This window comes from Patiria miniata, unplaced genomic scaffold (assembly GCF_015706575.1).
Source record: "Patiria miniata isolate m_02_andy unplaced genomic scaffold, ASM1570657v1 HiC_scaffold_1, whole genome shotgun sequence".
In the NCBI taxonomy this organism is placed as follows: Eukaryota; Metazoa; Echinodermata; class Asteroidea; order Valvatida; family Asterinidae; genus Patiria; species Patiria miniata.
In genome coordinates, this window is record NW_024037047.1 from 1,952,728 (window position 1) to 1,960,986 (window position 8,259).

An 8,259-nucleotide genomic window follows, 5' to 3' on the forward strand; every position below is an offset into this window, starting at 1 on the left:
TATTTCAAAGATACCTCATGTGAAAATGGTTTGGCAGTTAATTGTCTTAAAATAAATCCTTCAAAGAAATGAAACAGTCTATATGACCAAATACGGTAATGGGATGTCCCCGAAACGGGACAAACAAAACGGATCGGTATGGAGTGTCGAAGTGAATACGTCACGCGCACAAAATGTGTGTGAAAGACATTTGCACGTGATTCAGCCTGTGAACCATATTAATATATAGAATAAAAAGACGTGAACCAACACGCACGCGTACTTCACTCGTTTGCACTACACTTTCTGGTTCCAACGACTGGTTTTTACACTTCGGTACTCTATATGGCAAATTTTTGAGGGTATCATGTACTTACAGGAAATTTGCATATTGACGTTTCATTCAGGTATTAAATGAATATTTATGAGCTATTCTTTCATATGCCACGTGTACAAATTGCATAACGAAGTTCAGAGAGTCAAGGCGCGGCGCGAGAGAGCAGTATTGAGATTCGCTTGCGCAAAGACCCATAGCATTGTGGGTTCTTTGTAAATGTGCATGTCAAACTTCAAACATACATGTACTAACACACGAAATAATTTTGATCAAGTGTAGTTTTGGATATCAAGTTTACAAACTGTTCCCAGTACTTCAAATGACCAGCAGATTGATTTCAATAATGACACGCCGTACTCGGCATCAAACTCCACACGCCTATCTCTGTTCTGTTGTTGGAGGCGCTATCAATGAGACGTTTTAACTCCATGTGCCGACTGACCGATTGACCGACCGACTGACCGCTGCATGACTGTCGTATAAGTGTGACTACTGCGTCATGCAAGATCGGCTCAATCGGTTTCTTGCGTAGACAAGATACAATAAAAGACATTCAAAGAAAAGCTATTTAAAATCAGTTTACGTTTCTACCCGCTCTCAGACCAGCATCTTACAGGGCCGTATCATAAGTCCGACGCCTCATAAGTCAAAAATTTGGACTCATGAGGCGTCGGACTTATGAGGCATAACATTTATTTATTCCGCCTCATAGGTCCGACGCCTCTTAAGTCCGACGCCTCATAAGTCCGACGCTGGGAAAACGAGGCGTTTAATTTGTCGGACCTACGAGGCGTCGGAGCTATGAGGCGTCGGAGCTATGAGGCGTCGGACTTATGAAGCGTTGGGCCTATGAGGCGTCGGACTTATGGGCCTTATTGGGATTGCGATTTTGTCGGACTAATGAGGCGTCGGACCTATGAGGCGTCGGACTTATGAGCGGACCCCCATCATACATGTACTACTAGGCGTGTAGTCTTGGCACATTGCCAAACGGCATGGTGATAAACGGTCCCTAACAGATTCCCAAGTGGGGCTAGCAAGAAAAATCCTCACTGAAAAGTTAGGGACAACGTGACAACCCATTTCATCTTTTTTTAAAACTATACCGCCCCTGCACGTAACAGGTCTTATTGTGTTTATAGGGACTTCCCATGTACTGTGTACGTGTGATTTTGAGATCAGACAAATGTCGTGGGCGGTTGCTATGTAGCACATGCACGCAACAAAACGATTGCTCTCTCGGGTGACCCCTGCCAATAACGCAGAGCTCTTTTGTGTAGTTATTTTTTGTCAATTTTTAGGGCCTATTTACGGTTTCGAAATTCTGTTGAAAAAAAAAGTTCCGGAATCTGCGGCCTAACTGTAGATCTATTGTGGCCTATAAGGCATGTACATGATGTATTTGTTGAATGTCGGTTGGTGCATGGAGCGTTTTATAGCTGTATGCTAGGTACATGTGGAACACCAAATGTGTGTGCAAATTAGTGCCATCCCAATTAATGCAAAGTGTTTTAGTACAAATATGTGGTTGTTGACTCTTGTGACCCAATGATCCACAACTGCAATAAATTAATAGCTGGTTAGTGGAGACCTATACAACTGTCAAAATTCAGGGTCATGATACAGAGGCACGTGTTCATGCGAGGGCCTAAGGGACAAGGTGACTGATGGCCAAAAAAGTCATTTCGTGAAGTGTGTTACTAACAAACCAACCAGCCAACAAATACACCAACCAACAAACTGCAAGACATGAGTGCTTGTAGAGCTGCTCAGCAGCTGCTAAAAACTGGCTGTGATTTAGCTGGATTAATGGACTGCGGTGGACACGACTGAGTACATAAATTCATGCCACTGAGAGAAGAGCAAATAAGTTACTTTTACATTATGTAGGTATCAACTGAATATGTTTAGGGTTCAATACAATTCACTGCAATTGTAACCTAATCCACCAGCTCAAATGGTGAATTCTGTAAGTACATTTTTGAATCAAAGCCTTTATGAGAAATATTCCAATTGTGACTACGTTCCGATTGGAACAATTGCGGTGGTCCTAGACACAGACATGGATTTATTAAAAAATCTGAACCGGTTTTTGTTTGCACACTTGTTAACAATAATAATGTAGTCTGATGAATATTTACTCGAGTTGTAAGTACATGTATTGTAGATAAAATGTTGGTACTAATCCTGTCCAAAATGTCAATCCCATAACTTGCTATTGGCCTTGAATTGCTTTGGGGCAACACAGAAGAGCCGTGGCAAAATCAAAAAGCGGGGATGGGTCGAAGGGGGTGGGTTGGGGACGGGAACATCATTAGATGTTGACACATTAAAACTATTTATTTACGTGCTAATGTTCAATAAGTGATGTGTGTAATTTCTATGCACGTAGTGCATGTCTGTTTGTTGTTAAGTTGTTTGCTGGAGTGTTGGGGTTGTTTGTTAGTTTGTTGTGGGGTTTTTTTTGGGGGGGGTAGGGTCGTGTTGTGTAGGTGATCTAAATGGCTTGTGTTAACATTTTACCTATTTGTTATCTTTAAAATCATATTTTTTCAAGAACTTTTTATGTGCATGAACTTTGAGCTTTTTTTTGTAAATATTGTAATTGTCACCATTTATGCTTTTTGTCTGCAATATATTTTGTTTGTAATAAACTAGTATAAGAATAAAGCCGCGTAAAATTAAGGTCATTTCCGAGCGTATCCAGTCCGATGTATACATGTATTTTATTTCCAGTCTCTATTTTTTTTCTTGTTTCCTCTTTCGTTCATCCAATTTTTGTTCTGTTTCGTTTAAGTTTCTTTGGGGAGAGGCAAACTAGAAGGGGGAACAATGGAAGACTTTGGCAGGTTCTTTCAATTTAAACTAGTGTGCGCCATGCAAATATGGAAAAGGGACCGGTCTGTCTGCTGCCAACAACGTCTCAAAAGTATCCTAACTGTAGCTGGGATGTCTTGCCTAAACTAAATTCGCATGTATCATAGTCCATGACAACTATCGGATACAATAGGAGACTGAAGTAAGCTTCGGGAGTCCAAAGCTCTCTTTCTTCACATCCATATCGGAAATTAGGCACTCATTTAAGTTGCTTACTCTACATGATTAAACGATATCAATACATTTACTATATAAATGATACTTACCTTCATGATTATATGCATGATTTCAAACTCAAATACAAATAATAATAGGATAATACAATTCATACTTCCTAACACAATGCAACAATAATACCTATACACTGTATTCCATGTACATGAAGTACAGAACAGGTTCATTTTTAATTGTCATATTTCATTTTTGCTTATTTTGAGAAATTAAAGCTAAGTAATGGCAGTTTCAGCCAAAAAAATATGTTGCAAAATTGCTATATCAACCAATTACTGCAAACTCGAGCAATCTTTTCATCATTTCAAATATTTTTTATTGATGCTCCATCCATCAAAATCACACATTGCATATAAGTTTTCAAACCTTAATACATGATATGCGTACCATTGATCCTATGAAACAAATAACAAATAAAAAAATTAAAAAGGAAGCTTCATATTACAAAAACCTGCTTGGTTGTGTGTTTTTCGGGTGACTTTAAGCAGCGTGTTTTTTTTTTTTACTTTCTAACCACTCGATTAATTCGTTACGTTGCTACAAAATCTCAAAATGTGAGGCTATATATTCATATTTTAAAATTTTAAAAGAAGAGCATCAATATAGGATTTGCATGGCGTTCCATGTAAAAATCCTAAAACAACGCATAACATTATTACCTTCGATGAATTTTCTATAGTTGATGCTTACTTACAGATGTTTTTTTGCTTCCATTTCCCATTGCTCACTTTTGGAGCACTGATTACGACATTTGAGAAGATTAGTTCATATGGCACCATAAATGATGGATTTCTAAATATCACCGTTGTAAAATGTTCTATCCAAAACAGGTTGGTTGAGAAAGCTGAGGGATACAATGTTGTATTTATACAAATACTTGAATAATAATGCAGGAAAAAGATAATATTGATAATGATAATATTGCAGTTTCAGCCGGACCGAAATAAAGTACAGTTGTGTTGCGAATTGACCACGTTTCTATATAATCTCAATTTATGAATTATGCAATCAAATGAAATTCTCAATGTATGCAAACTTATTAAGGATATGATTTTCCGTCAAAATGTTACCGATTATATGTTTCAAAAACCTAACACTGAAGAATTTACAATCTTTAATCCAATGTGTTATGCATCTTTTTGTATTTTCTGGTGACAATGACTTGAAATTAAATTTTAATGCAACAATTTCAATTTGTTTTACCAACTTGAGGTGAGTTTTTCAGATAACTGGAAAAACATGCTCTGATTTTCAAAAATTATCGACATCTTTCAAAAAAGTACCCTAATATTCTATTTTTGTAAAGATTTTTTTTTATATTTTGAGAAATTATAGCTTAACAAAGTTCGTCAAAACGGCAATATTATAAGTAGTTATTTTCCACTTTGAGGTGATTTATGAAAAATGATAGTCAAAAATGAACCTGTTACAGATAATTAGATTTTTTGAGCATTACAATCTGATCTCGAAATGATGTCACTTAACACATACACAATGATCAAATTCACATTATAACTCAAACTTGTTTTTGCTTTAAACAAATACTAAAAAATACACGAAACTATTACTTCAACTCTTCTGAAAGAAGCCAATTGACAAGAATACAATGTAACCTAGGTACGGATGATGATAAACAAATATCACAAAGTCCATCTGTCTACCACTTATCATTTACAGGTACGCATTGATGAAACCCTTTAAATACAATGAACTACATAATGTGTGGTTGCCTCCATGGTTGAACGGAAATTTGCAAAGGAAAAACAAACACAAATCGACCGACCGACCGACTGGCTGACTGACTGACTCCCCGACTGACCGACTGACTGACTGACCGACTCGCCGAATCCCTGACATACAGACTGGTATACAGACTGATACACGACTCCCTGACTGACAAGACTGACTGACCGACCGCTGCATGACTGTCGTATGTCAATATGACTTCGTATCCATCATGCAAAATTGGTTTAATGTTTGTGTAGACTTTAGCTTTTACCCGCTCTGAGACCAGCATCATACTAGACCCGTGAGTCTTGGCACATTGCCAAAGGTTATGTTGACAATAAACAGTCTCTAATTCCCAGGTGGGTCACTCAAGAAAAATCTTTATATTACTGAATAATTAGGAACAACGAGACAACATGTTTCTATTCGAACTACTGCACATGCATATACCAGTCTAATTTTTTTTTATTAGGGACTTTTACATGTGTACGTGCGATTTCGAAACCAGACAGGTTTCATGGGCGGTTGCTAAGGAGCGCCAAAGGTAACAATCCATACAAACAACAATTGCACTCTTGGTGACCCACGCACATAACCCAGAGCTGCTTTTGTGTAGCTATTTTGTCATGTTGGGCCCACTTGACGGTTTAGAATTTTTGTTGAAAAGAAAAAAACAACATTGGCTGTGAAGTAGGATTATTTCTCTTTGCGCTGTAAGAACTAAAAACCCTCGGGAAGGAGATCCAATTTTCTTTTACGTTATATAAGTACCAAATGAATATGCAATGCAATTCAACGCACTTGTAACCAAGGGGGAAAGGGTTAATTCTTCAATTATATTCTTCAATCATAGCCTTTTACGAGTCCAATTGTGACTATAGTTTAATTGGAATAGTGGTAGTCACAGACAAAGACATTGGATTTATTAACAAATCTGAAAGAAATTGTGTGGATTTGTTTTGTGTACACTTTAAAAATATTGAATGTAAGCTGATGAATATTTACTCGAGTATAAGTACATGTACTGTGGATGTGATGTTGGTTTTAATCCTGTCCAAAATGTTCAATTGCATAACTTTGTTTTATCCTTTAAATTTGACGCATAAAGAAAAGTTGTCAAAAACAAACCGGTGTTACAATTTCTTAACACCTAAAACATGATTAGCAGAAAATGATAAAATACGGTTGTCCACTTTTGACGCTCCATATCTAATAATGCTTAGTCGGGACTTTCTGATGTGTGATTTCAAAATTAGACTATGTTGAAAATAACAATGATCGATTGGTATGGACAGCTAATGCAAACAAAGAATGACTAAGCCTTTGTTGACCTTTGCAGCGAACCCAGCGCAAGGGCGGATCCAGAACACAATTTTGGGTGGGGCCAAAAAAAATTTGGTCCCCCAAAAAGTGGGTCAAAAAAATTACGGCGTGGGGTACGGGGCCCGCTTAAGGGCCCCGAAAAAAAAAATTTGGATTCTAGATGCTCTGTGGTGCGATCTGAGGCAATTTCTGACCACTTTAACCAATGTTTTTTTAGGAAAAGATGGTGGTGTACTCATTGCCTGCCTTTATTGCTATGTCACATACAAACAAAAAATTGGTTTCGTTTTTTTTTGGGGGGGGGGGGGCATGGCCCCCTTTGGCCCCCCCTGGATCCGCCCTTGACCCAGCGTTACTTTTACGTAGGATTTCCAGTACAGCATGCCTATAGTTGGTGGTTTCATCAATCTTGATAATGTTTTTACTGAAATTTAAGTATTTAAGTTAAAAAAAACACGTTCCATAGCATTACATGTCAGCTTATAATTAACATTTGAAAACATAAACAAATGAAATGATCAAATTATCACGAAATATCTCACTGAATTGTTGGGGAATGACAGCCTAAAGCATCCTTTAAGGTTCCGGCTTCTGGTGTGCTGACGACCAGCGTTGGAGAAAACTGGCTTTTTTCAAAAAGTGCTCCTATTTTTTTCATATTAAGTGCGTCTGTGTTTTCTCTGCAATTGTTTACACACCTGTGAAGACTGCAAGCCTGCTAGACTGATTCTCATGATCTAACAATTCCTCAAAGTCTATAAATTGCGCCGGTTCATCTTAAGTGGCGTCAGGGAGCCAGACTACAAGAATATGATTGGTTTCTTGGTTTTTCCAGCATCTACGAGCCCAAAACATGAAACAAGTCAGTGTAACAATATTTGCTATACATACTCATCCTCCAAATCCATTTAATTCTGAAAATTGTAGCAAAAGCAAATGTTGTACATTCTCTTTAATATACCGCACTCAAACAAAGCTGGAAGTGGGTCACCAACAACTTTCTTAACTTTTCTGACGGAAATTCATCTCAAGAATTGATTAAGTTTTACCCAAATTAACCAACAATTAATGCATTTTTATATTAATGTTACATCACTGCCCAACAGTGTTTCACCCAACCACAGCGTGTAGGCCTATACTGCGTGCATGGCTACAATCACAGTCACCCGCATACATGACAACAATATAAAACAGAGTCAGTTTCTATGGGCCTTAAGAGGAAACCGTTTTGGTCGTGTTCCCTAAATGTATTATATTATTTGTGAACTGTTACATGGGGTGGTGCCCGACTCTTTATGCATTCTAGCCTCACCGTTGTTTTGTGTGTGTGTGTTAATGTGGCTTAAAAATAAGGACCTGATTAATCACAAATTGTAATTATTTATCAAAGCCATGGGTTTTGCGAGGGGGGGGGGGGGGGTGCTACCCCCCCCCCCAAAAAAAAAATAGGTAAGGAAAAAATAGGAAAAAAAGAAAAGAAAAAGAGGTGCGAAGTCATAGTGGTGTAAATTTAATGGGTTGGCGGGGGCGGGGGGGGGGGCAAAATGTCCCCCCCCTCCTCTAAAACTGATACATCGAGAATATGTTACGAAATACAAAAATTGTTTGGAAAACAATATGTTTTGGCCCCTCTAGAATAATTCCTGGCGATGCCCATGATCAGAGCAGACTGGTATTTATTTTCAATTGTGGCATTGCTTTCATTTCTCTTCGCAAGTTCCAAACATGAAGATTTTAACTCGCTTTCAATTTAATATGGCTGACTCTTGGATAAAGCCCATAAA